A 15,468-nucleotide genomic window follows, 5' to 3' on the forward strand; every position below is an offset into this window, starting at 1 on the left:
ACAACACTGAGGAACGACACTGAGGAACGACACTGACAGACAACACTGAGGAACAACACTGAGGAACGACACTGACAGACAACACTGAGGAACGACACTGAGGGACGACACTGAGGGACGACACTGAGGAACAACACTGAGGGACGACACTGAGGGACGACACTGAGGAACGACACTGACAGACAACACTGAGGAACGACACTGACAGACAACACTGAGGAACGACACTGACAGACAACACTGAGGAACGACACTGAGGAACGACACTGAGGGACGACACTGAGGAACGACACTGACGGACGACACTGAGGAACGACACTGAGGAACGACACTGACGGACAACACTGAGGAACAACACTGACAGACAATACTGAGGAATGACACTGAGGGACGACTCTGAGGGACAACACTGAGGAACGACACTGACAGACAACACTGAGGAACGACACTGAGGAACGACACTGACAGACAACACTGAGGAACGACACTGAGGAACGACACTGAGGAACGACACTGAGGGACGACACTGAGGAACGACACTGACAGACAACACTGAGGAACGACACTGAGGAACGACACTGAGGAACGACACTGACAGACAATACTGAAGAATGACACTGAGGGACGACACTGAGGAACGACACTGACAGACAACACTGAGGAACAACACTGAGGAACAACACTGACAGACAATACTGAGGAATGACACTGAGGGACGACACTGAGGGACGACACTGATGGACAACACTGAGGAAAGACACTGACGGACGACACTGAGGAACGACACTGACGGACGACACTGAGGAACGACACTGAGGAACGACACTGACAGACAACACTGAGGAACGACACTGAGGAACGACACTGACAGACAACACTGAGGAACGACACTGAGGAACGACACTGACGGACAACACTGAGGAACGACACTGAGGAACGACACTGACAGACAACACTGAGGAACGACACTGAGGAACGACACTGACAGACAACACTGAGGAACGACACTGAGGAACGACACTGACAGACAACACTGAGGAACGACACTGAGGGACGACACTGAGGAACGACACTGACAGACAACACTGAGGAACGACACTGACAGACAACACTGAGGAACGACACTGAGGAACGACACTGACAGACAACACTGAGGAACGACACTGACAGACAACACTGAGGAACGACACTGAGGAACAACACTGAGGGACGACACTGAGGAACGACACTGACAGACAACACTGAGGAACGACACTGAGGAACGACACTGACAGACAACACTGAGGAACGACACTGACAGACAACACTGAGGAACGACACTGAGGAACGACACTGACAGACAACACTGAGGAACAACACTGAGGAACGACACTGACAGACAACACTGAGGAACGACACTGAGGAACGACACTGACAGACAACACTGAGGAACGACACTGAGGAACGACACTGACAGACAACACTGAGGAACGACACTGAGGAACGACACTGAGGAACGACACTGACAGACAACACTGAGAACGACACTGAGGAACGACACTGAGGAACGACACTGAGGGACGACACTGAGGAACGACACTGACGGACAACACTGAGGAACGACACTGAGGAACGACACTGACAGACAACACTGAGGAACAACACTGAGGAACGACACTGACAGACAACACTGAGGAACAACACTGAGGAACGACACTGACAGACAACACTGAGGAACAACACTGAGGAACGACACTGACAGACAACACTGAGGAACGACACTGAGGAACGACACTGAGGGACGACACTGAGGAACAACACTGACGGACAACACTGAGGAACAACACTGACAGACAATACTGAGGAATGACACTGAGGGACGACTCTGAGGGACGACACTGAGGAACGACACTGACAGACAACACTGAGGAACGACACTGAGGGACGACACTGACAGACAACACTGAGGAATGACACTGAGGGACGACACTGAGGAACGACACTGAGGGACGACACTGAGGAACGACACTGACAGACAACACTGAGGAACGACACTGAGGAACGACACTGACGGACAACACTGAGGAACAACACTGACAGACAATACTGAGGAATGACACTGAGGGACGACACTGAGGGACAACACTGAGGAACGACACTGACGGACGACACTGAGGAATGACACTGAGGAACGACACTGAGGAACGACACTGACAGACAACACTGATGGACAACACTGATGGACAACACTGAGGAACGACACTGACAGACAACACTGATGGACAACACTGATGGACAACACTGAGGAACGACACTGACGGACGACACTGAGGAACAACACTGGCGGCCGACACTGATGGACAACACTGATGGACAACACTGAGGAACGACACTGGCGGCCGACACTGATGGACAACACTGAGGAACGACACTGGCGGCCGACACTGATGGACAACACTGACGGACGACACTGAGGAACAACAATCAGCTGTGTTGTGGGTGTGGTGTGAATAGCACTGTTTGCTAGAAGGCCAATATTTATGACTCGATTAATGACATATTGTGAATCTATTTTATTATTTTGGTGTCTTCACCCTTATTCCAACATAAGAAATGAGTAGGGGTGCCCAAACATTTGACTGGTAAAGTAGGTTATTACTTAAGCTTAAAACAGCACATTTTAAAGCTTTTAGAATCAGCTTTAAGGACAGTTAAAGACCCTCCCACCTGCTGTGTACCTCAGTCAGATTCTGCTAAAGAATTTGCATCACAACATCTGTCAGTCAAACAGAACCACTGAACATCAGTCATATGCAGTCTGGACAAATATATAATATAATATAATATCATATCATATCATATAATATGCCAGCTTTCATTATAACGCCTGTCTTCTCTGCTGATTATGGTTATAATTTCACCTGAGAACTTTTATTTATTTGATTTATTTATTTATAGTTAAATTTATCAGTGCTAGAATACATTTAGCGTTTAGTAAAATTAAGCACTTTTATTGTGCTGTGACTCTGATTAGTGTGAAATCAACACTCTGAGATGATTATTCATCAAAGTTTAAAATCACAGCTATACATCTATGAGAAAAGTGAGAACCGTAAAAGAACCGTAAACAGTGTTCTGTATATCTGGTTTCCAGGTTTGGTCCATCATGTTTATACATTGCAGTGTGTTATTAACAGGAAATGATCCCGTATCTGTCGTAATTCTTTATGTCTGTTCTCAGATCCGGCGCCGCCCTCCAGCTGTTTTGCTTTATTTGTGCTATAACTCCTCCTGCACAACATCGCTTATAGTGAGGAGAGTCAGAACCACCAGATCAGAATAAAATTAAAGCCCAAAAAGGATGTAACTCACTGTGAAGGGCTGCAGTACAACAAACATACTCACACACTGCAGATACATAAACACCGTATTTACATACAGTTAACAGGAGCAGATCTACAGTAATTAGAAGTCTGTTTTCAGACTGCAGACAAATCGGATTTGTTTCTCAAATCAGATCCTTTGAGTCGTCTGTCCGCTCTGTTATTTCCAAGTGATCAGGTCAGATTTGTGTGTCCAGACATCACTAGTTTATCTGCATGGGTTGCCGTGTTAACGATGTAGGTGTCAGTAACTACGTAGCTACGCTGGTGACGCGGATTTCAAACGCGGATGCAGGAGAGATGGAGGAGCATCATCTCCCCTCCAAACTCCTCAGAACTCTCTTCATCATCATGAGTCTTTGGGGCTCTTCTTGAATCCCAGAACTTCATCACTCTGGATTCGACATCGTCGTTGTTTGTCGTGTTGTGATTGATGAAAAAGTCACTTTAAAATCCGATTTTAGCGTCCAGAGCATCCAGACGCACCTGTAAAAATCTGTTTCAAACTGTTCAAACCACCTCAAAAGGTGCTTTGGATCCGATTCACAAAAATCTGACTTCCTGTGTTTTTTGCTGTCCAGACTATCAAAAACAAAAACATATCAAAACAATTATCTAGTACTTTGAACTTTGTACCTCTTTAGTTTCAGTGTGATTATTTCAGCCATAACTATTTAACCCACTTTGTATCTAGACCCTTGATATCTAGAACCTATTTAGTACTTAAGTGTACTTTAGTTAAACTTTCTGTGATGTTACTCCAGATAATTATACAGTACTTTGGAGTTTGTACCCAGTTGGTCATTTCAGTGTAATTTGTCTTGGAACCATCATCCATCCTGAAATAATTATCTAGCACTTTGGAGTGGGGTTTGTTTCCAGGCTCTGTGAAGATAAATATCAGCGCTTTTCTGTTGGAGGTTCTGCTTCTCGTTGGCTGGAAGGTTCTAAAACATTAATCTCGGCTCTGTGTGTGAATATGTGAATATAAGCCGTCTGAGATGAAAGGGCTCCGGTTTCAGGGCAGAGAGGAGTCGAGGAACTGAAGAGGAGCTAAACGCTGCCCACTATGAGCCGTCACTTAAACATCACTCAGACTACATCAGGAGGAATATCACTGATATGATCTGCTGCTCTTGCTTAAACATGTAGGAACGTTTAGAACCGTTAACAGTGTTTACATGATGTTTTAAATTCAAACGAGTTTCTCTTTAATGACTCTGTTCTGATTGAACAGTTACGTCTTCAGCCGATCAATATTCAACTTCTTCAAATGAGGGTCAGCCGTCGCCAAATCAAACGGACGCCCCCGTTCCGCCCTCCCCGGTTCTATAAGACACAGCTGAGTTCTCGAGGCTTTTGGAGAAATGAGGCCTTTTTCATCTTTTTGTGGTTATTTATTCATAATTTATTGTGTCTGACGCGTCATGTTGGCTCGTGTCCCTCAGGTTTTAATTAGGGACTTTCATTCTGAACTTCTGTGGGACCCCGAGGGACGCAGTATTTACATTTCAAATGCAGAACCCACAGCTCCGGATTCCTCTCCATTGTTGCCAAATTAGGACAGCGGGCCAATTACGGGAAGCGTAGGAGAGGCACCTGGACAGGTGAGACGACGGTAATGATGGTGCAGCAGCTCAGTTAATGTTAATGTGAATTACAGAGCTGCGTCTCGTTCTGACTCGCTTTTCTTTGCAACAGGAGAGATTTAGGATTTAGGATCACGTTCTTCACTAATTACTGTAATAGAAGGTGCCGTTTGTGAGGAAACACACCTGAGACACATTGTTTTATGAACTTGTACATTTTTTATGCCACACTTTGTAAATATTTGATGCGGCTGTCTCTGGCTGAGATATTACAGCTCTGACTCTGAGACGATGCACAGAGGAGCAGAGTCGAGAGCAGGAAATGTTCATCCACCATGAGAAAAAGTACAAAATATCATCCTTTGGAATTGTAAGGTTCTGTCTGCGTTCTGAGACATTGAGGTTCAAAGATTTTGCATTTCAAATAGCAGAACTGAGAAGACGCCTCTTTAATACGTGACACTGCCAGACGCCCTACATTAATCCTACATGTACGATATTAAAATACTATCTGTAAATGAGTTTTTTGAACAGGTCAAATGCAGATAAAACCGTCTAATCCTGAGAACTCACTTATAAGGTTCTACCTGACAGAACATGAAAAAGAGAAACGATTTTCACAACACAAACAGTTTATACTCATAATTTGTTTTAAAACATAAAGTTAGTATAACATGATCAGAAAATTAAATTTAATGCTTTTTATGACATTTATTTTTATTATTTATTTATTTTGTAGGACTGCTATTCCTTGTTTTAGGACAAATCATCTTTTTATTTCTCAAAAAAGCATTAGATTAAAAACAAAGGTCAGCGCTAACTTGTGTCCGGTGCAGAGGCCAGTTTTACATTCAGGAAGGATCTTTGACATCAGCCCAGAGTCAGAACATTTGTTCCAGATGTTGTGCAGCTGTTTTAGAGGCTGATTGAAGCTGCAGTCAGAATAATAGAGAATCGCTGCTGTGTTATTTAGTAAAAGAGTGCTTTGAGCTCTGAGCTCTGAGGAACGTGTCGAGTTGCATTACGGCTGGTTTTATAAGACTTGTTTGGTTTGGGCTGTGACTCAGTCTGTGTCCAGGAAACCAGACCAGGTTGCTTAACAGAACCGGAATAAATACAGTAGTGCAGTTAGTGCAGTGTGTAATTTGGGGGTAATTATCCACCTGACAGCACCACAGCAGCAAAGGACCAGGCCCAGGTCTGACAGTGGGCTTGGATGCGTGCCCAGGGGTCCGAGCCACTAGGGGGCCCCGGAAGCAATTGTGGCAAGTTACTTACACAAAACCTTTCATTCACTGCGGCCACTCAGAGAGCTTTACAAATGAGAAAATGCACGGATAATTCAAAGATGCAGGATAGTAGAAATTAAAACATAAGTAAAACATGATAAACAATAGATTTATAGGAAAAAGAATTGAAGGAAACCTGTTATGCTTTTCTGGGGCAGAATGGCCGAATGATCTACGTTTACACTAAAGGTCAAAATTAGGTCGAGTGTGGCTGCAGTAATAAGTGACGCCTTTATATTTTGAGTGAAACCGACTGAGTCTAAGAGAAACACAGATGCCTAATTTAGTGGATCCTGTGGTTCGTCACTGCGGATATGAAAATCTTGGATAATTATTACTTTATTCAAGGGCACATCAAATTAGATATTTCTCAGTGTCTCTATTAACATCTTTGTGATGATCCAGAAATCCAGTTCAGACACTTCCTGAATCTGTAGAGTCGCCCTTTCCATTCCATCTTATCACAAGATCATACGAGACTCACATCCGGAGTTATGAGCCTATGAAGAGGGGCTGAGGTACACGTCATCTGCCTCTCACCGTGTGGAGCTGGTGGATTGATGTGTCCGTCTACATTCTGTGTGAAACTGACCAATGGACACTCAGGAAATCACTAAGGACTGACCGTCACGCCGGAAACCCTTCATTCTTCATTCAGTCCACATCGGAGACTCATGTGAAACGGAGTGCAGAGAGTTTACAGCTGCTGAAGCTGCTGCAGCGGTTTTGGAAAGTAGTGATGAAGATAACGGAGCATTTAGATATGAAACATATGAGGATCATGATATATGAAGAGCCTTTAGAGGAGAGTTTAAGAGATGAACAAATCCAGAGAGAATCACCTCAGACATCAGAGGGTTAAGAAGTTGAGATGTTTCTTCGGTTTCTCACATTAAAAGCTTCATTAAAACTGTTCATTTTTAACAATATTTTGAAAACAGAAGCTGTTCACTTCACATTGCGTATTTGGATGAAGAATAAATGGACCAGAAAGGTCCATTAAACCTCACTCTACACCTTTATTCTTAAGAGTGTAACTCATATTAATGTGCATCAACCTTGAGGACCAACATAAGTTACTGTAATTCAGGATCTGAGGATCTGAAGGTCTTTGTTGTTCCTTGTGGCTCAGTGTTTGATCATCGTGTGAAGCTCATGTCTCACCAAACGAGACAATACCTCAGAAAAGCAGGAGCTCAGTAAGTCAGCCAGAGTCTGAAAGTCTGCCGCCTCAGTCTCGACCACAGCTCACCACCAGCAGGCCGTCTCTGGCAGAGAGAGTGAGCGGGGATCGTGGGGAGGGGGAGGGACACATGGGTGCAGTCGTGTTTGTGAGGAGAGAGTGAGAGACGTTTGTCTGCGAGCTCTGAATCATGACAGTCTGTGGCCCACCTCGCGCTGTCTGTCTCTCTGCTGAAGCGCCGCTCATGGTGGAGTTATTTTCACCCTGAGGCTGTTTTCCTCAGCGCGTGTGCAGTAAACAGTCACGCTGTCGCCGCCGGCATCGATTTGCAAAGCAGTTTCCTCAGCGTGGAGCGACTCGGAGGCAGAACGGCGGAGGCTTCTTCAGTTATCCTTCTCTCGCTGCCTCAACAAACAACAAACTGAAGCTCCAAACTGAACCTGCAGACCCGGGAGCACCTCAGGGCTGCTTCTGAACATTTGGGGGCCCGAAGGCAGGGGTCTTCAGCTCCCTCTCTACAGGCCTGGTGTCCAGCACAGTTTGGTAACTGTCCTCCTAAAAAAACACCTGCCAGTTACCAGATGATGAGTGTCTGAGCAGGTAAATCACCAAACTGTGCTGGACCTTCAGGACCTCAGCTGAAAACCAGACCATCTACTTGGGGGCCAAACACCTTCCCCAACAGATACTTCTTTCATTTTAATCAAGAAAAGCCTACATTAGAGTGAATAAAACACAGGAATGTGTTTGGTCTTGAAAAGCCCATGAAGAGACTTTTCCTCTTTTTCTAAACTAAAAGAGTTTGAAGTTGCACGGAAACATTGTTGAAGTTTAAAAACATTCACTCCCCAGTCTATACAGTCCACACAGTACATACAGTACATTACACAATACAGTTTTGTATTAACGTTTCTGTGATGTCACAAAAACAGCATTTACATATATCTGTCCTTTCAGCCCACAGAGGTTTAGCTCCACCCATTCACACAGAAGTTATAAGGAGTGTTTCAACTTTGACTGCTTTTTAGGGGCCAACCAATCAAAGCAGGTCATTTACATCTATAAAGGTACAGTAAGAAAAACAGCCTGTTTGATTCTGAGGCATAAAGAGAGGCTAGAAAACAGTCACGTAGGTATATAAAAGCACACAAATGTTATAAACAGTCCTTTAGACAAACAAAGGAAATAAAAGAAATTGTTGGATATGGGCCGTTCAAAATTAAGGGGGCCAAAATTGTTCTTTCTGCAATGCTATATAAAAAACCATTTTGTTTTCACTTAAGAACCTTTCAGTGGATCGGTCTTCTGAGCAATATTTCTGTGTAAATGAGATTTTTAGATATGAAGCACTTCATGGACCTGGCTTGTTACTCACATACTCACTCACATTGTTTTAGGATGTTTTGCAGGTTGGAAATTCTCCACAAGGGGGCGCACTTTAGCCCTCCAATAGCTTTTAGTGTTTTGTATAAATCTGGTGCTTCACATTAATGACACTGTGTGTCCTTATTCAATTTTAAAGACATTTTTTAACACTTTAAAGGTTCTCCTAAAGTAGTAGTTTAAAGCAGGTCTACACTCACAAACCTCTTTTTCAGTCATTGTTTTGTAGGACACCTAAAAGAGGTTCTTCTATGGCTCAAAGAACCTTTGTAGTAACATTTTAAATATGAAGCTCCTCATGGACCTGGCTTAAAACTCACTCGCTCACGTTTAGCAGCCTGAAGATTCTCCACAAGGGGGTGACGTTAGGGGGGTGGGGTACTGGGGTGATGAATATTTGAGTTCAACATAAAAGTTTGTCTGTGTGTCACAACCTACTTTGATCTACAGAACACAGAAACATGATCTTACTTTATGACTAGCCTATGTTTGTACAGCTTTGGTGATCAGCCCTGCAGTGCCAACTGACGGATTTGAGTTATTCCAGTCTGAACTTTGGTCACGCAGCGAAGTGAAGCTCAAAGCAGACCTTCAGTGCTGCTGAGAAGAAAGAAACATTAACAGACCTTAAACCAAAACCTTCACAGTTAAACTTCAAGCTTGTCATGCTAACATTTTTTCCTTGGTGATTCTGTTTGCTGTCTGTTTGAAAGTGAGAGCATCCCAACCAACACCATCAGCCTGATCACTCTAACTTTTGATGGAGTGCCTGGACGGCACAAACTGAGAGGAAGTTTCCAGAAATGGAGGTTATCTAGTAAGTAATTAGTCACTCTTGAGGCCAAATTACCTCTTTAAAACTTGGATGAAAAGCCCAGAGTATGGACCCAAACCCTGATCTGAGTTCTTGAAAATGGAGCTTTAGGCTGAAACACATCAAACACATTTGTGTGTTTATCCCTTTAAAACGGATGTGTAGCCACAACACAAACAGAGCTACACTGCTGGATCAGGATCGGAGGGAAACTGCAGGGCAGCAGGAACAGCAGCTGATGTGATATATTATTGATATTTCTGCTCCTTCAGCTGATCACGTCTTATTCTCAGCCTCGTTAGACACAGTGTGATTCATATCAGCAGCTTTCCTGTCGCTCCTTTCCTGAATGAGCTTAGTACAACTTTAGAAACACCTACTTCGTGCTTATACTAACTGGCCACTTTATTAGAAACACCTACATTGTGCTTCCACTAACTGGCCACTTTATTAGAAACACCTTCGTTACAGGGCCACGTAATATTCAAAGAGGAAAAAGTCTATAAAGCTGTAGTTACTTTCTTCTGCTTTATTAGAGTCTTCCAGATGTCAATATATCTGTTTTAATAAGTATATTAATGAAATTGACATTATCAGCTGGTAAAGCTGCAATTATTCAGAAACAGTGTTCATATTTTACTGATGTTTTTATTTGCTGTGAAAAATAAATCTGTCATTGTTTGACACACAGACTCAGTCAGTGTTCATATATAATTTGATGTGTGTATCAGTTAATCCGTCTGTCTGTCTTATAGATGATAATATATAATGTAGCATGGCTGGAAAATATATTTGTGAACCCACCCAGGGGCTAAACTGGAACACTGCACTTCCCTCATTTTGGGTGGAGTTGTACTGAATGGTAGGAGCTCGAAACGAAGTTCAGGTGTTGGTTTGTAGCTTATTGTAGATTATTCCAACTTAAATATTTCCCAAACTGTGTTGTTGAGCTCCGCTCTCTCCTTAGTGTCACACTGTAGACACGGTTTAGTGGAAAGTGTAAATGGAATCTGGTCAGAGTTTATCCAGATACAGTCCCGACACCAAGCATGTTAATGTGAGGAGGGAAGAGACTCACAGACTCACAGATATGAACATTATTACATTAGAAACTGAGTCTTCATTGTCTTCATTCTGATTGGTCAGAGAGCAGAAGGCTCAGTCTGAGGCTGATAGAACTCATGATGATCATTCGCTCCTGTGAAGGTGATCTGAGTGTGTGCAGGTAAAATGTGCTTGTTCACCTGTGGAGCTGAGCTGGACCTCTGGCTGTGACGCTGACCCGCTCCAGCAGAGAACACACTGACCCGCAGCGGCAGCACAGTGAGGACTCAATTTGTGCTCCTGTATTGTGGTAAATTACACATGAAGAGCTTCTTCCTCATCAGTATCTCCTCTGAGTTTTCATCAGGAAACTCACTCAGTGGGTCAGTGAGGCCTGTTAGAACCTGAGAACATCAAAAAACTGCACTGTGGGCAGATTAGAACACGTGAAGGGGCAGGTCCGTCGATGAAGGCAGTAACTTTTTAATAATGTTCATATTTGGCCGCCTGGCAGGAAACGGTGGCGTGAAACTCATGAGTTGACTGGATATTTGATGTTTATTTTTATATGGAGTGTGTTCTCCTGTGGACAGAGCCAGCAGGATATCAGGTCACTCTGACTTGACACAGATCACAGTAAACGAGCTACTAGATCTGCAGTTCTGCTTCAGCAAGATATTAATCTGCAGGCTATTAATAACTCTGTACTGTTTACAGAAAACAACACATGTAAATATTGAATGATCTTCCTGCAGAGCTGCTCAGTCTTTCTGTGACGTCACTCGATATTTAAATAGTAGCTACAAAATTAAAAGCATGAGAGTCGTTTACATCTGCAGGCTGTGCTTTTAATTATTAAACTGCAGGCAAAAGTCATAAAATCCAGTCATTGGGTTGATTAAGGCAGCAGCTCTCGAACTTTTTAAGTCTAAGGCCGTCTCTGTGGACAGTAAGTGCCACTGCGGTAGAAGTCTGCATTCCTGCTGGACCTACGGGACCCTCAGTGCTGTTTGCAGGAGCAGGTGGGGAACCAGCCCACTGCAGGCGGGAGCGGGATGAAGCATACATGAAGAGAAATCCTACAAATTAATGAACAGCCTAATTAAAGTAGAATAGTCACTAAATCATTTATAAACAATATAAAATGATAAGAGTAAAACATTTAAAATGAATGAAATTCTGCAGAGCTGTGAAGCAGCCGATCACATCAACAACACACAGATCCTCGTAGCTCACAGAGACGGAGCCTTCAGTCCAACGGCCACAGCTGCCCAGCAGAACACCAAAAATAACCGCTCTGTGGTTTAATTCCTGCTCTGTGTTTAAATGGTGAATAAATGGTGTTTGGTGAAGTTACTCACAGTGAGCCTGATGACCACGACTGACCTGTTATTTCAGCAGAGAATAATCTGCTGTGAATAGACTGTGTCAGATACTGGGTGTCAGTTTGCCTTGACGGAACTGCAGGTGGGAGCTGGACTAAACGTTTTGGTTGCAGGAGCGAGACTGAAAAAACAGTCCTGCTCAGACTTGTACTCTGCAGCTAAGACTGGACACTCCTGATCTACAACGATTAAAGGTTTCCTCAGAACCATATGTCTGAACCAAGACCTGATTAGGAACCTTTATTTTGAAGGGCAGATGATAAGTCAGTAACTCATCACTGCACCATCTGAGAGTTTTTCTGGACTCCAGTTGAAAGACGGTCAGATGGAGGAGTTGAGGAGCGCAGGGATCAGCCGGTCCTGTTTTAGCACGTTTACATGTTATGTCTCCATCTCTGATGGTCTGCATGCTTTGGGTCTAAACATTCTTCCCCGCCGTTTGTGCTGCTACAGTAACGCGTCCTGAAGGCCACTTATACGAGCAGCGTTTTTTTTTAATGTGAAGCAACAGTGACCTCTAGTGGGACCTCAGGGAATTATTCTGCATCAAAAGCATTTATTGGCATTTTTTGCACAACAAGAGACAGTAAAGATCAGCGGCCTGCAGCTCTGGGCCTGAAGATCAACCTGCAGAGTTTGGTACAATCTGCCACACCTGCTCCAGATAATCAACTTCAGAAGTTACTGATTGGCTGGATCAGATCCAATAGATTTAGACCCATATAGAAAATAATATTACAAATGTATTTATCAAATATATTTTGCAATGTATGAAAATGGCCAAAAAAATATTTGTTAGACATATTTTTAAATTACAGATGTAACTAAACGTTCTTCTGTGATCTGCACTGTACTTTACATTAACCATGTACGCCTGCAGTCAGACTCTCACACACAATGTATTTCACATAAACAAGATATCAGATCATAACTGCATTTCTGCATTCTAACATATAATATATATTAGGATATCTTTTAAAATTCATTTGACTTCCAGTATATATATATATATATATATATATATATATATATATATATATATATATATATATATATATATATATATGTTTAGTTAAGTTGACCTGTTAAAGAACACGTTAAATGAAAATTACACGTCTACTGCTAGATGGTGCTGTTGCACTGTTTTTTTTTTTCCCGCCATTCAGGCCCACGGAAAATAACCACAGAGCATCTCTCCATCACGACATAAAGCCCAGATATCTCTGTAAATAAAAGGGAAAAGGGCTGATATTACAGTCTTTAAAGTCCTCGCAAGTTTAATCACAGAGAGAAGCTCAATGATGATCAGGTTCTGTAACGCTGTCTGGAACCGATGGACTGATAACGGAAAAACCCACCGGAACTTTTGTGAAACCGTTCTTTTGTGAACATTTAAGCGAATCAAAAATGAATACGGTTTAATATCAAAGTGTTTTTCTGAGCCATGAAACTTTAGCGATTAAACTACAATTGAACTACAAAGACCATGAGTCAGTGCCGGCGCCGCTTCGTGGACGTACGACAGTGACGTCATCCACGCGACAGGGTTTGTAGTCCGTTCTGATGAAAACACAGTATTTCTGTCTTTTACTGCTAATGAATCATCTGGATCACTGATTCAGTGTCAGATATAACTGAATTAAATTAAACCTCACCTCATCACATTTCTGCCTTTGGCCATCAGAAGATGAGCCGATACAGTGAGGTCATCCCTCAGAGTCCTCAGAGGTCTTTACAGTGTTTGAGATGTGATCCAGCCTTTCTCCAGAACTTTGTTCAGATGATGTAACTCAAGAGGTTCCACCAAAAGGACAGATCCAAACGGACTCTAGAGCTACTGGAAACCATTAGGATTAAAAACCTTATGGTTTCGCTTTCTTGACTTAATGGTTTTCAATAGAGACCACTAGTTTCCTGTAGAATACCTTTAGATCCCATCAGGAAACCATCAAATGCATTTAGAATCAGCCACTTGTCGCCTGTTAAACCATTAGAATCCTTTACACTGTGCACCCATTGAAAAAAGACAAAACACATTACAGAACCATCAGGAACCAACAGAAACACAGTGGTTTCTATGGGTTTTTTCAGCAGGCACTGCTCTGGTCTGCAGCTATATTTGCATGAACTCCATAGAAATTACATTTATTATTGACTTCACATGTAAACTCAGTGTGAATTTAACCCATTTCCTTCTGTGTCGTGATGCATTAGTGAGTCAAACTCAGTATCAGGGAGGATCTCTGAGCCAGCTGAGCGTTTTCGCCCCACGACAGGTGAAACATCATTTTAGTGGTTAATATTTTGCTCTGCCTGCTGGTGCAGTGGTGGTGTTGAGAACCAGGGGTCGCCATGACTACAACACAAATATAGACATTTTATTTACTATCAAAACCACCAGTGAACCTACACGAGTCTTCTGAGTTTATATGGAATGTTGATGATGAAAATAGTGGAAAATCTGAAATAATAAGTTTTCTTTGGGGACTATTTTGCCTCACAGCGCCCTGCATGTATCCCTCCACCATGAATGGAGTTCAAGTTCTCAAAACTATCATAAAACAGTGTCTCAGTCATCAGGCAGTGAATTCATAACCATTTCCTGTAGGAACTTTCTGTGAGGGAGCTTTTAGAGGGGGACGTCTGGTTCCTATCACCACCACTGTGAACAGTTTATCTAGAACGGAGCATTTCACACCAAACCACTCTGAACCACATCTTAACCAGTTAATTATGCAAAAAACTTTAATATGATCATATAATAACTCCTTTTTAATATGTCCTTAATTCCTTCCTTTAAATAACTGACACTAAAGCTGAGGTCATCTCATAAGCGTGATGCGGCTGTAGTGACCGCTGAAGTCGTGTGTGTAAGATTCATGTGTTAAAGCTCTGTGATTACAGTCCTGCTGATAAATGAATCCATGTTGTGTTACTGGCCTGAAAACTGATTAATTTGGTTTGGCCCACGGTGTAAATGAGTTTGACACCTCTGGTTCAGAATAAGAGACCAAACTGTAAAACAGAACATAGAACACATAATATTGGTCAATCAAGAAGATCTGTTTATTAAAGTGAACAAAAACTGCATAGAAACTGTTGAAAGTCCAAAAGCAGCAAATTCTCAGTCAACATGCAGACGCTTTAGCCTCCACGGCCGTATTTAGACTCAACACACGACATAAAGTCATGACTTTCCCTGAGCTCGTCTGACCCCCAGCGAGGAGAACAAACACAATACACACATTAGTTTAACAGAAATATTTTAATTTAAATTTGAAAAATTCTAATCTAAAGATTAAACTCACACTAAACAACCTAAAAGACACAGAAAGGGACGAGGAAACTCCTCCAGTGTGAACCAGTCATGTTCAACATGCTAATGTTTACGTTTCTAATCACACTGAATAACTAAAGAT

Source organism: Colossoma macropomum, unplaced genomic scaffold (assembly GCF_904425465.1).
Source record: "Colossoma macropomum unplaced genomic scaffold, Colossoma_macropomum, whole genome shotgun sequence".
Taxonomy (NCBI): Eukaryota; Metazoa; Chordata; class Actinopteri; order Characiformes; family Serrasalmidae; genus Colossoma; species Colossoma macropomum.